This window comes from Oryza sativa, chromosome 5 (assembly GCF_034140825.1).
Source record: "Oryza sativa Japonica Group chromosome 5, ASM3414082v1".
NCBI lineage: Eukaryota > Viridiplantae > Streptophyta > Magnoliopsida > Poales > Poaceae > Oryza > Oryza sativa.
Window position 1 is genome coordinate 10945531 of NC_089039.1, and position 17501 is coordinate 10963031.

The 17501-nt window shown below is 40.6% G+C and overlaps 2 pseudogenes; one reads left to right on the forward strand and one right to left on the reverse strand.

Annotated features, from left to right (window-relative positions):
* The first annotated feature begins 2438 nt into the window (after nt 1-2438).
* LOC4338261 (phosphoribosylglycinamide formyltransferase, chloroplastic-like) lies at nt 2439-5662 on the forward strand (annotated as a pseudogene).
* Nucleotides 5663-6902: 1240 nt separating this feature from the next.
* LOC107277558 (putative wall-associated receptor kinase-like 16) lies at nt 6903-11019 on the reverse strand (annotated as a pseudogene).
* Nucleotides 11020-17501: the final 6482 nt, after the last annotated feature.

Below are 17501 nucleotides of genomic sequence, written 5' to 3' on the forward strand. Positions count from 1 at the left end.
GTTGTGTGGATGCTCATAGGCAACTGATGTAGTATGGTCTTCCTACACGAAGATTGTTTGTACATGGAAACACCAAATGGTCTGTACTATCTGTCCAAGCTTCATGATTTTACATCAAATATACACACTGCAGATAAATTTCCTGACAAAAATACAAAATGGACACATTTTCCCTTTTGTGTGGACTCCGATAGAAATTGATTCCAGATGCTCACAAATGCCAACCGTATCCACGAATAAAGTCTAGACTAGACGGTGCAATCCATTATCATCACGAAGATGTCAATTGAAACTGAAGTATATAAAACCAAATTTAATCACAAGGTCTCATGTTTGGGAACTGAAATTAAAAAAAAGGGGACTATAGAAAACCGTCACAAGTTTTATAAGGGAAAAACTTTCTAATCTAAAGTATTGAAAGAACTAATCTTTCTTGTCACCGGAATGTGCCATGTCATCGAGATTACAAGGGCCGTCAGATGAAGTATAAGTTCAATATCCACCGTTAAATCTTGGACGAGCCTCTCAGTAAAGAACTAATGAAAGCCTCCAGAGTCTTTAATAGGAAGCCTCACGAATCTGGCGTATCCACGTGTCATAGTAGAACGAAAAAAAAAAACAAACGAGGAAAGGAAAAGAGAGAGAAGCGTACCCATCCTTTCCTCCTCACGAGTCACGACCGCCGCATCCTTCCCTCCCTCCTCCTTCCCATCCCCATCTCCGGCGCTGCCGGATCTTCTCAGCACGGCGCTAGATCAAACTTGAGACGATGGATTGAAGTAGGCAACGAAGAAACAAAGCGGGGCTTCGAGGAGAGGAATTCGAGCAGGACAATGCCGCCACCTCGTCTTCCCTCCAGCCACCACCTCCGTACGTCCACTGCATCAGCACCCAAGGAATTCTTCTCCTAGTCCACCCCAACTCCCCAAGCGTCGAATCAGCGGTAAGTTACATACTTATATTCTCAACTCAATGACCATCCCCTCCTGACCTCTCCTCTATTGTATCCGCCGCCATGCCACACCTACATTGTGGGGACACAATCACATAATAGTAGGAGGTAGTGAGATCATCCCAAACAAGGATTTAGTCATAGCTGATGATAATTTGGCTGCTTGCAGAATGATAAGCTGAAACTGATTAGTGGCATACTAATTGATATCATCTGCATTGTCAAATTTTGTGAGCATGGTGTAACTGCCTACTCTTGTGCACTGAAATCTTCAGACTACTTACATTGCACCTGTTCAGCCTCACTGCATGACTGCATGTGCATGACTTTAGGGCACTCCCAACCCATAACACTAGACATGGTTTCCATAAACTCCACATCATCAAGAAACTAGTACTAGACACTACTCTTCCAATGCAAACACCACTATTCCATACTTCAATTTAATGCTACTTATCTCATATGATATCTTGGATGTTGTGTAGAAATCATGTCTCATGCAAGACATGGTTTCCTTCTCTTTCCTCATTTATTCACTTGCCATATTATTTTTTGTCCTAAGTGGCAACTTATTTAATGCTATGGACACCATCCTAGTCATTGGGTTGGGAATGCCTTTAATACACTGTGCCTAGCTGAAATCTTGTGATCGTATTCTAGAGGGGTATGGCTGTTTAATTTCATGAGTAATACAATTTTATTTGTATCGATGTCATAGTTAATAGTTAGATGCAGGTACTTCAAGCAGACTGTTAAAAAAAGAAAAAAAATATATTGCTCAATCTAACGACTGAATGATTAGCTGATGAGCCTGTGGCAAGCATGGAACAAGATGGAGCCTGAAACAAAATTCTCAAAACACCTGTTGAAGTCAATTTCAGGGCCATCTTTTTATGCGAACTTGGAGCAGGCTTCTAAAGATGCGAGACATGAAAATACAGGAGAAATTGGATATCCTGATTGAGGGAAAGGACAATTTCATGATATTTCTATCTATATGTCTAATACTCCCTCTGTTTCAAAATGTTTGACACCGTTGACTTTTTAGCACATGTTTGACTGTTTGTCTTATTAAAAAAATTTGTGAAATATGTAAAACTATATGTGTACATGAAAGTATATTTAACATTGAATCAAATAATATGAAAAGAATAAATAATTACTTAAATTTTTTGAATAAGACGAATGGTCAAACACGTACTAAAAAGTAAAAAGTCAATGTTGTCAAATATTTTAAAACGGAGGGAGTAAAACATAGTTCATCATACGATATATTATGACCCATAAATATAGAGCTTTTCTACATGTATCTAACCAAATGGCTAGTTTAACTATAGTATTGTTGTGTATTGGGCCTTTCCAACCTCGAACATAATTCCGGGCTGTAAATTTGGTGGGCTTGGTGTCTAACAACAGCAGAAGGCCCACATGCGTCCCATCGCAATATCCCCTCGGCCGCTTGCTTCGATGCGTAGCGGCAGTAACACACTCTCCCACTTCGCGCTCGTCGTCGGCGGCCGGCGGCGCTAGGGTTCTTCGGGTTCCGCAGGATAGACGTGCGCGGTGCGGCGGCGGTGGCGTGCGGCAGTGCGGCGGCGGCGACTGCAGCGGTTGCGTCGGCGGCTGCCGGCGCCGAGGCGGGTAGGCGGCGCGTCGGGCGTGCGGCGGCGACTGCAGTCCAGTCTGCAGCGTGCTCGTCGGCGGCTGCGGCGTGCGGCGTCGGGGCTCGGGCCGTCAGGCGTCGGCGCGTCGCCGGCGTGCAGGCCGCCAGTCCGCCAGGCCACCACACAGGTACGCGATGCGGCGGCCGAACGACCACAGCTTGATTCATTGCATTGATTTGTCCTAGGTAGTTCAATAGTAGTTATGTTTTCTGGCGGCGACGGCTTGATTTATTGATTTGTTCTTTAGTACTCCAGTTCAATAGTTCACTAGCACCGAAGGATTCAACTTCCTTAGTTCCTATCTTCTTTATTTTTCAGAAGTCTATATTTATTGACAGATTGATAGTATAAAGCTGTAAATATTAGGAATTTAGATAACTTAGAACCATAATATTTAATTTTCAGAGTGTTAAATTTATATATATGAGCTGCTGTTAGGAATTTAGAGAATTTAGAGAGGGTGTTTTCTTCGATGAACTATATAAAAACAAGAGGCAAGATGAGCAACAATCTACATTCATTGGAAGAGAATTCTTTTTACAAGTTAAAGGATGAGGACATCATCACTCATTTTTAAAATATCAAGCATCGAAAAGTTCTCCTCTAAATTTTAAGATTTTTTTAATCATTTTACCATTTTCTATCCTTTACATGTTTTATATGTTGCCACTTTCATATGTCGAACAATTAGTACTTATATATGTTAAAGAATTTGGACTTATGATCAATTCTATCAATTTATAAAGTTATGGCCAATTTTGTGTTCTATATGCTATAATATTATACGATTAGTAATGTGTGATATTATACCAATTAATTATTGGACTTCTGGAGGTAAAAAGAATTTTGTTTTACCCCTACCTATTTTGAATACCCAACCTCTAAATCCTGGGCCCGCTCCTCCTGCGTAGGCGAGGTGCGGGGGAATCTCGCGATGGAGGCGTCCGTCGCTTCTACTGGCTCCGGCCTGCGCTGCTCCCCCAATCCGATGCCTAAGCAGCAGCACGAGCGGCGAAGTGCTTGGGTGGGCTTCGTCTCCCAGCCGCGACCTCGCGCTGTCCGCTGCAGGCGGCCGCCCCATCCGGATGCTCACGCCTATGCGGCGGTGGGGGCGGGGGCGAAGGGGGGGTGAGGCTAGGGGTGTCGGGGTGGAGAGGAAGAGGCTCGTGGTGTTCGTGTCCGGTGGGGGATCCAACTTCCGGGCGATCCACGATGCCGCTCTGGGTGGGGACGTGAATGGCGTTGTGGTTGCGTTGGTTACCGATAAACCAGGTGATGACGATGACAACGACGATGCTTTGCTTCCTTGAGCTCTTTGGGTGGCAATTTGGGTGGAATTGTTGGGATTTATTGGGTATTTTGATGTGGCTTGCAGGCTGTGGAGGAGCAGAGCATGCGAGGGGTAATGGCATACCGGTCGTTGTGTTCCCTAAGTTGAAGTCTGCTCCAGAGGGGGTATCTACTGATGAGCTGTTGAATGGTCTGAGGTTGGTTGCGTTGATCTCAGGCTTGGGCATTCGATTTTCTAGCTTTATAGTTCATCTGTTAGGTGTTAAATAAGTCCATTTGCAGAAAAAAATGATCGACACAAGGCAACATATGAGATTCTTCACACTTGCTTTTAGTCTTGTTTGCAAAATGCATACATTGTTGTGTGCTGACAAAAAAAAATCTAATACATTTGTCTTGTGTGCTGACAAAAAAATTCTAATCAATTTGTCTGTTTTTAAGTATGGAGTACCATGGTTCGAAGCTGTCAAATGAAGATGAATTGATCAGTACTTCAAAGATTTTAGTGTTTACTTACTGAATGTGTGTCACTACCCTGTTGGAGCGTGTTCTTCATTTGTATGGCGTGTCCACTCAGTTGGTCAGATTAGCTTCTACTGTTGGAGTGTTTTGTTATTTCCTGGCTGATATGCTTTAATGTCCCACTGTTGATTTTTTTTACCAATAGCCACTCCATCTTTACTTCTTTACTGCGTGTTTGTAGTTCCCAATTCACTTAAATCCTCTTCTATAAGACTGGCTTGTCTACTTCCGATATTTTTTGTTGTCACATGCAACAGGTCTCAAGATTCTCAGCCCATCCTTATTTCTTCTGTGAAACAGGGAACTCAGGGTAGACTTCATTCTACTTGCTGGCTACCTGAAGCTTATACCGGTTGAGCTAGTTCAGGCATATCCAAAATCCATTTTGAATATTCACCCTTCACTACTCCCGGCATTTGGAGGCAAAGGTTATTATGGTTTGAAGGTGCATAAAGCAGTCATCGCATCAGGAGCCAGGTACTTCACAATTGCTCTGTCACCTACTAGTAACTTCTGTGCAGTTTGCACATCTACTCAATGCTATTTCCATGGAAAGCAATATCTTGGCAGTTAGGTCTGTCTGATATCTCACATTGAAGAAAATAAATAAATAAATCTGAGTATAAGGTTAGTTGGAGAATGATCTTTGTATGTACACTAACTGTCTAAGTGTCAACTATACACAGGTACTCGGGTCCAACTGTGCACTTTGTGGATGAGCACTATGACACAGGAAGGACTCTAGCCCAAAGGGTTGTACCTGTGCAAGCCAATGATACTCCAGAGCAATTGGCTACAAGAGTCCTTCATGAGGTACATATCTTATGCTGAGCTCAAATTCCTTCGATGATACATGGCTATGACATCTTCACTTAGCTGCAATTGATGCTATATGTTCTTTTGCTAATTTATTAACCTTATTTTTCAGGAACATCAGGTTTATGTTGAGGCAGTTACTGCCCTATGTGAGGACCGAATTGTGTGGAGAGAAGATGGTATCCCACTTATTAGAAGCCAGACAAATCCCGATGAGTACACTTAACTCATTGGTATTATCTCAAGGATTGCTGCGCAGCGCAGTGCTTACGTAATGAGGCTTCTAGAATGCCTGCATTATTTTTCCCAAAGCATAAAGGCCACTCATACTAATTGAGATAAATAACATGTCTGGTGTTGTTACTGAAACAAAATATCTTGTTCCGTTTAATGTTTGGTGGTACGATTTGCGGAAGCATACTGGTTGCTGCATACACAAGTGTTTTTCTTTCTTTTTTTTTTTTTTGGGGGGGGGGGGTGGTTCTGTTCTATTCTTCAACTTCTTCGTTTTCCGTTAGCACGCTTTTCAAATTGTTAAATGGTGTGTTCTTTTCAAAAAAGTTTCTATATAAAAGTTGTTTTTTTTAAAAAAGCAAATAAATCAATTTTTCAAATTTATAATAGTTAATACTTAATTGATCATGTGCTAATGAGGTTTGAGGTTTCTCGTTTTGCGTGCAACAAAAATCCATCTCCAACACGAGAGATTGAACAGGGCCTTAGGCCAAGCCGATCAAAGAGGGAATAAAAACTGGTCAGATCACACAGGTTTTCAATGTGTAATTTGATTGCCATGCTTCCCATATATTCCATTCTTGTTTGGTCTGTTAATGTTTCATGCAACTGAAGTTTTCTTAGAGATTTTAAAAGTTCTCTTGCAAAATTTCAGTATGCGAGAGGGATAGAAGAAGGGGATGGTCGAAATGACAGCCATTCTTAGAGAACCCTCTCGGACAGAAGGTTCCTGCCAACTCTTCCTCCATTTTGTTTTTTAAATACTACATTTTTGTATTGAGTTTGGGTTGTTATATGATTCTTGAATCAACTAAGGTTGTTTCTTGTGTTGGTTTCCCCTCTCAATTCGCTCTATGTTCAGAGGAAGATGGGCGGGTGGTTAATATACCGTCAAGCTGCATTTCTTTCCTATATGTGCAGATTGCGGTTGTGGATACCTACATTTTAGCGTTCCCGATTTAAGACGGCTACATTTTAGAGTCACCATCCGTGACTATACACAACCATGAGGTCCATGACTGGAGAGAACAATGCAGTTGCATTATTGCATTAGAACAGTGACACTGTAATGCTCAGCTGTAATTCCTAATATCCCTCAACACCATGATTCAGTAAATCAATCACATTAATTAGATAACGAAACAGGACGAAGCTAAGTAGTCGGTTATGTAAAGCAAACTCAATAAGCCCAAACCGATTGCAATTTCTTGAGTTATGACTTGCAATTTTCTTATGCATTATTGTCTCAAAGCAAAATATCTTAGGAATTACTTATAACAGAACAAGAGAAATATACGTCAGTACATAAGTTATTGGGTCAATTGCAAGCTTGCTAGTGTCCTAGCTGAAGCCAGAGCATAATTATCGAGGAAACAATAGCATTTCCTCTTCCATAGATTGTCTACTTGCTTCTGTGGCAACTCCTTCAATTGACATGTAGAGAGCTGATATTTAATTTTTACTGGGTCTACTTGATTCCCTATTTCCCTTATGGAAGGGGCCCTTTTTTGATAATATGTTTTCCAGTGCCATCTGTACTTCTCTCGTTGAAGGCCACTCTTCTCCTTTCAATTTAGTACACAGTGCCGCTAGTGCAGCTACTTCATGGACTTCTCCACCTTCCTCCTCCTTGACTTGAGGATTTATTATGTCAATAAGGTTTCCCTCTAATAACAGTGAAACAAAATGTGAAACAAGGCTATCTCCATCAAATGTATCAGCAACAGGTTTCTTTTGAGTAAGCAACTCCACAAGAAGAACTCCAAAACTAAAAACATCGTTCTTGTCAGTTAATCAGCCAGTATAATAGTACATGGGATCTAAGCAACCAATTGTTCCCTGAACAACTGTAGTTATTTCAGATCGATCTATTCCCCAAAATCCGATACCTTTGCTGTTAAACTATCATCAAGAAGTAGATTGGAGGACTTAATATCTCTGATAAATTGGCATTGAAGAAGCTGAGTGTAGATAGGACAAAGCTCTAGCAACCTCAAGTGAAATTCTTAATCGATCATCCCATGACAGTGAGATTGGACCATCGATATGAAGATGATGTTAAAGGGTCCCATGTGAAATGAATTCATAAACCAACAATGGGACTTCTATCTCAAGGCAACACCCTAGGAGCTTCACCACGTTTCTATGGTTGATTTGAGAAAGTATTGCGACTTCATTTATGAATTCTCCGATTTCTCTTTGAACTATAATCTTTGATTTTTTTTATGGCCACAACGTTTAGGTCCAGAATCCCCTTAAACATGACTCCATGCCCTCCATCTCCGACCTGACGAGATCTATCAAAATTGTTTGTGGCCTTCTGGAGCTCCTCTAAGGTAATTATCATTCGCTCACCAAAATTTGTGTTTTTTGATATTAGCTGCTGCAATAGCAATCCATGATTTTGCTTAAAGAACTTCTCTTTCAGTTTTTTAACCCTGCGTTGCTTGACCGTGCTACTAGGGGAGTAGCAAGTATACCAGAATAAGAACAATTGATCCACCAGAAATTATTAGAGCTATGCTTAACCCTGAAAAGGAAGATCCATGAAGAGACAAATCTAGTGGATAAAGTTTTGAGATATGTTAGACTAAGAAAGACCTAAGCTATAAATTTTGGAATGATGATCAAACTACCATAGACTCGTATATATACTGAGTCTGTATAACCATGCAAAGACACAAATACATAAATATGGTAAGATATCTGCTCTTGAGTGAATTGTCACATGTCAAAGAATTCTTGGATGTGATGCATCCCCTTTTTAAAGGGATCCCCATTTGCTCCATCTTGACATTGACAATGAAATGACCCAAGTGTATTTTTGCCTAAAATGATGTTTGTTTGACAACAAGCAATGCCCGAGCACGCACTTGTCCTGAAAATTCCTAAGAAGCGTCCTTGTGAGGGCAATGATGGGCAGATGACACTGCAAGAGGCAACCAATTAGTTTCCTCTTAGCTCCCAGACAACGACCTAGGAGTTGCAGCCCATCAACACCAGTCTGCTCTCCGACTCCGACAGAAAGAACGGCCCGCCAATTGGGGGGCCACCGCCCCCATGTCCCGTTTGTGCTTCCAAGGCCATTGTCCTCGAGATTGATTCGGCCGCTGTTGATTCGCACGGTTCCATTGGGGATGGAGATGTTGAGCACCTGCACCGTGCCATCGTCGAGGAACAGCCTGGGCAGCTGGTACGAGTGGTTGCAGGTCAGGTTGAAACCGACTGCATGGTAGCAGCCGGGCTCCACGCCGAACGGGTACTCGATGCTGATGTTGCCGCAACTCCTCATGCAGCCGCCACGGCCACTCCTTGATGTGGCTACATGTTACCGCACACTCATCAATGTCTACACAAACAATAAAACTTACACCTGAAGGTACACACCTAGGAAGGAGATCTAAAACAATGTTGAGAAATCAAGGGATAAATTATCTAGTTGTGCGGTTCTCTGGTAGTGTGGATTATATATAAAATTTTAAAAATATAAATTTTAATTTTTTTGAACTATTAATAAATTAAATTGTTTTGTTCTTGAGTGCTTAAAACAAATTTATAAAACTTTTAAATAAAAGTGGGTGCAAAAGTATGTAAAATAAATTGTTTGTGCGAATATATTAGGGTTACCGATTAGCTAGTATAGTCGATTATGTATCAATCTAAGCAAGTACTTGTTTTGTTATACATGTCGTTAAGTTGAAACACTCATATAATTATCTACATACCATCGCATCCTTTTGGCTGAGTAGCGTTGCTCTTTAAGCCATCTAGGCACCAATAGTTATATCCTCCTTGTGTGTTATTGCATTCGCCGAAACATGGCTATATATTGGGAGAATTACACTCATCGATATCTAGACATGCAAAATTGTAATGGTCAGTAGAGGGGAAAAATCTTCTTTTTAGATAATGAAGAAGTCTAGGATGGAAAATATAATTGTGATTAGAACTATAGGTATCTTTGCAAAACGATCATAGAACCATACTTTGAAGAAAATATGTAAGGAAATGCCCAAAATTTACCCTTTTTTAAAAAATATCCACGTATATGGGACCACTTCTGGCATCATCGGTCACTTCTAGAAATTTCTTTTGTATGTTGGTAATTGTGGCCTTGTTTAGTTCGCGAAAAGAAAATTTTTGGGTGTCACATCGGATGTTTGATTGGATGTCAGAAAGGGTTTTCAGACACGAATGAAAAAAATAATTTCATAACTCGTCTGGAAACCGCGAGATGAATCTTTTGAGCCTAATTAATCTGTCATTAGCACATGTAGGTTACTGTAGCACTTATGGCTAATCATGGACTAATTAGGCTCAAAAGATTCGTCTCGTAATTTCCATCATAACTGTGCAATTAGTTTCTTTTTCATCTATATTTAATAATGCTCTATGCATGTGTCTAAAGATTCAATGTGACGTTTTTGAAAAAAAATTGGAAACTAAACAAGGCCTATAAATCTGATAGTTCATTTGTGTAAAAGTATGTATGAAAAATAAAATCACTTGATGGTTGACTGCACATGATTTTCAATATGATTCTTATATAAATCAATGATCCATGTGAATGCAAAGTTTAATTAAGGACCTATGTTCATAACATATACAATGTAAATACCTATGCATCCATCATACATGATGTATGGATTGCCTTGATAACCATAAGAGCACTCGCATCGATACCCCCGTGCCTTAGCATCCGTGTCTTGGCAAGAGCTATGGGCACTGCGACACTTGGGGCAGATAAATTTCTAGGACAATTACTTGTCAGAGTAATGATTACCCACTTCAGCAAGGCTGGCAATGCTCGAGGAGGATACTCGGTGGAATTAGAATAGAATGTATCGGTAGTATAGTTGAATCCTTGGTCGACCATGTAGATATCCGCAAGCAGATCCATCCCCAATTGATCCATCCCGTGAATCTGGATGAGATAGGACGAGTAGCCTAAAACGATGTTTATTTGACAACAACCAATGCTCGAGCATGCACCTTTCCCTGAAATTCCTAAGAAGCGTCCTCCTGTTGTGAGGGCCATGACAATAGGCAGATGGCACTACAAGAGGCAACCAATGTGTTGTCCCCTCCCAGCTCCCGGACAAGGACCTGGGAGTCGCAACCCATCAACACTAGGCTGCTCTCCGACTCCGACAGGAAGAATGGCCCGCCTTTGGGAGGCCGCCACCCCATGTCCGATTCGCGCCACGGCCATTATTCTCGAGGCGCCTCATTCTGATGCTGTTGATGCGCACTGTTCCATTGGGGATGGAGATATCGAGCACCCACCGAGGAACAGCCTGGGTGGGTGGTACGAGTGTCGCAGGTGAGGTTGAAGCCGACCACGTAGTAGCAGCCGGGCTCCATGCCGAACGGGTACTCGATGCTGATGTTGCCGCTGCTCCGCGTGCAGCCGCCACGGCCACTCCCCGATGTGGCTACAGCATCTGCCGTTGCTACGCCGGGGGCGCCCAGCAGCAGCAGCAACGCGGCAAGTACCACGCACAGTTTCGCCTCTCTCTTGGTTGCTGGCACCTTCTCCATCTCCAACTAAAAGTGCCGAGTGCGTGTATGCAAATATAATACCCATTCCTGAGGAGTGAGGTACATATATAGAGACATTTCAGGCTGCACCTTAGGTCTTGCCAAGGCGCCGGCCGGGATGTTTAGCCGTCATATTCATTCACACACAATCAAATGCCAAGTAATTTCCGGAGCCATTTGTTTAAAATTAAAGAGTAAATTTCACTTCAAAGTTTTACAATAGATTAAGAGTAAAGCCAACTTTCCACTTAACACCCCATATCATTACCAGTTTTGTACTTTAGACAAAAGTGTGAGCTAAAAGGTCGGTAGGACAGAAAAAAAAAACCCCCACAAATGTGCAATGATTTGTTATTGCAACAGTGTATTTCACAAAAGTGTGAGTAAAAAAAAATCAATATTTTGGTCTTTAGTGACAAGGCCTTTTTTATTGAGAAAGAGAAAATGAAACTTGCATTACACCAATGGAACACCTAAAATGTTGTTCAACAGGTTACAAATAAAACCATGTAATTTCCCTGACCAAATTGCTGGTTCAGAGGAATCCAAAGCAGCGTCCCACCTTGCTGTTTCATGCGCAACATTATTACAAGCTCTATGACAATACTCCTTTGTCCGAAATGTTGGCAATTTGAACCTTCTAAAAAAAACTTATTTAAAAAATATATCGTGTCAAAAAGTTATTTTAAAACTAAACCATCACGTCAATGCCAAGGTCCGTGATGCTGAGGTATAACATCTCGTTGCTACAGACCATGGTGGTAACATCTTATCCGAGGTGGCACTATTTACCAAGTCATTGAATGGAACCGTATGCATTTACTACTAAGGCCCTGTTCTTTTTTCCAACAAAAGTTAGATAAACTTTTAAGATACTCGTGGTACGCTTTTCAAACTGTTAAATGGTGCGTTTCGTGCGAAAACTTTCTATATAAAAGTTATTCTAAAATATCAGATTAATCCATTTTTCAAGTTTGTAATTATTAAAATATCAGATTAATCACACGTTATTACCACCTCATTTTGTGTGAAACACTTAATCTTTATCTTCATCTTTCATCTTTAGGAGATTCAAAAACCACAAGTCATTTACCGGCCACACCTTGTGACAGTTTGCCATGTCAAAGATTATACAAGTTTAATCAACCTGAGTGTAGGACTTGTCACAGTTTGAACCCAACACATCCTGAGTCTGAGTGTTGGGTTCAAGTCCTAGTCATTGCATCATTTTGTGTTTGAGAAGAGGAGAATAGAGAAGATTGAGAAGATACGCAATATGCAAACGTGATTAATTAAGTATTAATTATTTTAAACTTGAAAAATAGATTAATATGATTTTTTAAAATAACTTTTCTATAGAAAGTTTTTTCAAAAAATGCACCGTTTCTCTCTCTCTTGACTACTTACTCTGCTGATACCTTTTATTGACATGTCTTGTTTGTAAAATTGTTTCTTTTTTGAATTTGGAAAAGATGTGAAAAGAAGTATAATATATGTGTTTTTCGTATTTTTATGTTCTTTTCAGATGAAAAATACAATATACTTTTTTTTCATATATAATATACTTCTTTTGATACGAAAAGAACATAATTTTGACCAAAAAACATATAACATACTTTCATTTTCAGTTTATTTTATCAAATTGAAAAGAAAACAAATTATTACAAACAAGGTACGTGCTTTTGTGAAGAAAAAGGAGAGAGTAAGTAGTCACGAGGGAAAAAACCCTTTAAAGATGTCACATTTTTAATATGCTTCTTTCCTTGATGAAAATTTTAAAAGAGCACATAATATACATCTTTTAATATGAAAAGAACACAAATTTTAAATAATATATTATTCTTCGTTTCACCTTTTTTCAAATCTAAAATAAAACAAATTAACAAACATGACATGACAATTTTGAAAGGAACAAAAAAGAGTAAGCAATCATTGGGAAAAAAAACTAAAAAAAGATGCAGATTGGGGAGTTGAACTTATACGTTCCATGTTGTTATAAAAGGCCTACGCTTTGTTTTAGTTCAGTATAGAGCTCAATGCCAATGGTATTGGAACTCTAATGACTTGACAAACCGAAACGATTTTTGTGAGCGAGACCCTCGATAGGTTGCAAAAGGACCATGACTTGTCACGTCTGGAAAAAATCAAGAGGTATTTTCGCATACGGCTACATAAGACGCCCATATAGAAAAATCGATTTTTTCCCATGTAGACCTCTTAAGTGGTCCATTGCGTTGATGAACTCCCTCGACCATTTTTTAAGATAATAGAATAAAGTATCCTCAACAAAGTAAAAACCAAACAAGGTAAACTCCCTCAACCATGCCCAAAGCCATATCATTATCGAAGAAGTGGCTAGATATGGATAGATAAGGGAATTGAGTTGGTCCAAAGTATAAGAGAGTAAAATTAACTAGTTCGAAAGATGATCTAAGATAAAACTTTGATAATTTTACTCGTTTTATTACAGTGATACAGATAGCATACGACAGTGAGTACACTCGTTTTAAATTTGTCATGCTAGCGGTAGCGGGGGCAAAGGTCCACACACCCATGGCCTAGCTACATGCAGGTCCACATCCATGGCCCAGGCAGAAGAGCATGTGCGGCCCAGCTATACATGCGGGAGGATACCCACAATGTTGTGCCATAGGGTGTACCACTTCCTGTCACGTAAAAAATCAACTCGTAAGTACTAACGTACTAATGCATATTTAGTTGAGTTGAAATGACTAAAATATCTCATATTAATAGAAAAATAGTATTAGTTGGTGGATAGATTATTAAGTTGATAAAATTTCTCGATTATTGGATGAAGGGCAATAAGAAGGTAAGTTTATTTATTTTAGATAAAGTTTGAACTCTAACAAAGAGTTGATTTATTTATATTGTCCGACGGTCTACCATGGCTGGCCCCTCTCTCATTAAAGAGGAGGAAACTTCAGCCAAAATGATGAGCTTCTGAACAAAACTGACTACTACGCTGAATTACACATGGCCTAACTCAGGCCAATTAAATTGTGCACTGCAAAACGACCTAGACTTGTCCTGCACAATATTAAAAGTCTTGACCTAAACATTTGATACTTCGAGTCTGTTAAAAAGCTAGTCGATATAGCGGAACCGGAACGATGATTAAACTTCTTGATCTCTTCAGTCATTAATCACCCAAGATATGCCAGATGACGACATAGGAACACACGATATTTATTAACAAGGTTCAGCTGAAGCCTATATCCATGGGGCTCTGATTATGGGCGTTCCTCTCTAACCAATATATAGCTCCTGGCCGCTACTGAGTCCATGGCCTCGTTGTGATCATCTCCTTGCGTGTCTATGCTACATTGTAGTCGCTATAGTTACATTGTGGTGCCCCCTCTCTATTTAAAAGAGTTGCCGGGTTACAGAGTCCGACTCTAACTCCACCCCCTTATCACCTATTACAACTCTAAGTTCAACTGTAACCAAATAGAACTAGTATATTCGACACCTATTCTAACAAACTCCACCTTGGCGAATATACGCCACCCAGAAGTAATAGAATCACCTTACCGATCCACTTGTCCTTCAGACTTGGGTTGTCTTCTTTTGCAGCTTCACCACAAGCCGCCCGACGAGCCTACACCAGACTCACCATCTCATCAGAGACTCTGTTATCCATGTAACTTCATCCATGTAACTTCTTCCTCTGGACTCCACCTGTAACAATGCTCCACCTTCGCTCCTATCTTCATAGTCGTCTTACCAAGCGAAATTGAACTCCTCCTTAGCTGTCGTATCACAGACTCCTCGAAAACCATGTTCACCTTCATCTCTTGTCTTAAATTTGATTTTATCTAATTCATGGCCAGATAACTCGCGTCATTACCAAATAACAAATCAAACTCATCAGACATGAAGAGAACCCTTTCTTCCTTATCATCTTATGAACCGAGCTAATAAATCCAACATCCACGCTTTTCGCATCTGTTGACTGAACCCCATGATACTTTGAAAAAATCACTGTTGTCTTGAATCACCTAAAGAAGTTACCACCTGTTAACAGCGGAATTTGGCATCAGATACGGAGAAGAAGGAAGAAGATTGAAACAAATTTGGTGTTGAATCGAATTGGACTCAGAGTCGGATTCGCGCATCGGTTGGAGATCGTATCGGCTGGAATACATAAGTTGATGATGATCAGGGTTGATAAGGCTGATGGCCGATGCAGCCGATATGGTATTATTTGGGATCGGCATGGGCCTAGATTGGACTAACCGTCATTGCCAATCAGAGATAAAGCTCAATTAAGGCAATGGTATATATTAATATGTCGGTTTTGATAGTTTTGGTAAGAGACCGCTGTATATGGTCTTGTTCATATCTTAGCTTTAGGAAGGTTTGAGTCGTGTCCATAATGGACTAAGTTTGTACTCAGGGTATAAATATGAATCCCATAGCATTGTAATAGAGGACGAACTCCAATTTAATTTCGGCGTATCGCCACCCTTTTCTTTTACTTGTTTTTTCGGTGAGTTCTCTTTGCAGAGGTAACCCGTCTCGATAGCTTGTGCTATCGGGGCTATTATGTCATTTTAGATATTTTAGTCCTTGTTTCATGACAATTGCTATCATTCTGTTAATCTAGTCTCAGCATATCGATTTAGCTCTATCGGTTGCTTCTCCCTTTATGGTTTCTACCGGCATCGGCTAAATCCTCTTGCTAGATTAGATTAGTTTAGACATCCACCACCCTGAAAAGTTAGTCAACGGCTTGATTGTCTAGATATTGTGTTTTTTTCATACTTAGTGTTGCATAAGTACATTCAACTTACTAAGTCGTGTTTAGAACCATAATATCTAGCCTATTTTGACTAATAATATGGGCAATATCGGGGTTTCAGCCGAACTTACCTAATATGCATGTTTCCTTATCTGTTCCATGTATATTTGCCATCTATATAGACGGATCACTTAATAGTAATATCTCAAGTTTAGGTCATATCGGCTGGGCTATCAATATTGACTATTGATCTCTACTTGATATATTATTATAGATTGATTTGCCTATATAGATCTGTACAAGAGTATTAGCTGGACATTATCTTTTATGCTTTGAATATTGTTATATCAGCTCTTTTCATAATATTGTCTTAAATTCCTTTATTAATCTTGCTAGACAGTATTACAGCCGATAGGGCATATTTAAGGTTTTATATTCTCTGATCTATCCAGCCCATAGCCAATTCAGTCTAACTCCATCAGCTAAGACTACTAAATATACGCTATCGGCCTTTTGGCCGATCGGCTATCGGCTGACTAATCCTGCTTGTTGTTTCCTTGCTGATTGCATGATCAAACTAGCTGGCACGCTATTAGAACTCGAGGCAAGCCTTGGACTTATACTGGAGTTAAGCAGATCTCCCAAGCTGTCGTGTTTTCACAGTAACACCACCATAGCGCTTGCTCTTCCTCTTCAGTGACGCAGATTCTATATATCCCCATCATGCAGACCTTGCAAATTCTTGACACCCTCAACGATTTCCCCCACTGTGGTCCAGGATCATTTCTTCAGTTCTGGTCTAACTTCATATATCTCAACTCCTCGTCAAGTCCCTGATATATCATGTCTCCGCCAGATAATTTTATAAGCGACCTGGCTAACCTGTCGTCACCAGTCTACTCGCCCTTCACATTTGTGAACTATCCAAACCGTAGAACCTTCTTGTCCTTCTCTTGGACCCATCCACAAGTTCCTGCAATAACCATCCGTCTGTTGAACCACCTGGGCAGGTCAGGCGACCGCCCAGGCTCCATCGTTGCCGTCTCCACTACCAATAGCCATCGACACCTATAAAAATAATCGATTATCGGAAAACATTATTAGTCGCCCGGGCTTAAGGATGCCGCTGGCTCCACCACTGCTAAATGTCCAAGCTCTATGGTCTACCGTCGGTTCGACCACCCTGCCGGCCCGGCCCAACCATCTTGCACTCCTCGCGCCTCTTCTTCCCAATAGCACCGTCGAGCTGTTCTTAATGTTTTAAATCTTTGTGCACCTACTACTATTGAGGACTTGGGGAACTCTACCGATTACCCAAGATTTAACTAGATGAGTTAAATCTTTGTGCTATTGCAAAAATTTATAAAAACCCCAGGAGTCTGATAGAAGGAGTAAGAAGGACAGGAATCAAGACAGTTCCATTTATCAATTACCCAAGATGGTAAGTTAGCCATTGCTAAAGTTCACAGGTACAGGTATAGTTTTGAATAATTTATGTGCTCGAATTATATCTTGGAAGATTTCATTCTACAGTTAGGCTCCGTTCAACAGCGGCAGTTGGGAACCTGGGGTTGGGGTTGGGAACTAGTGGCACTGTTCATGTACTGTAGATTGACGTGAGGACGCATGCACGTGACGGCACTGTTTCGACCGAAAACTGTTTCCCACGTTGCCGTTTTGGAGGCCCACGATTTCCGTCAATATCCATCACCCCCTACCT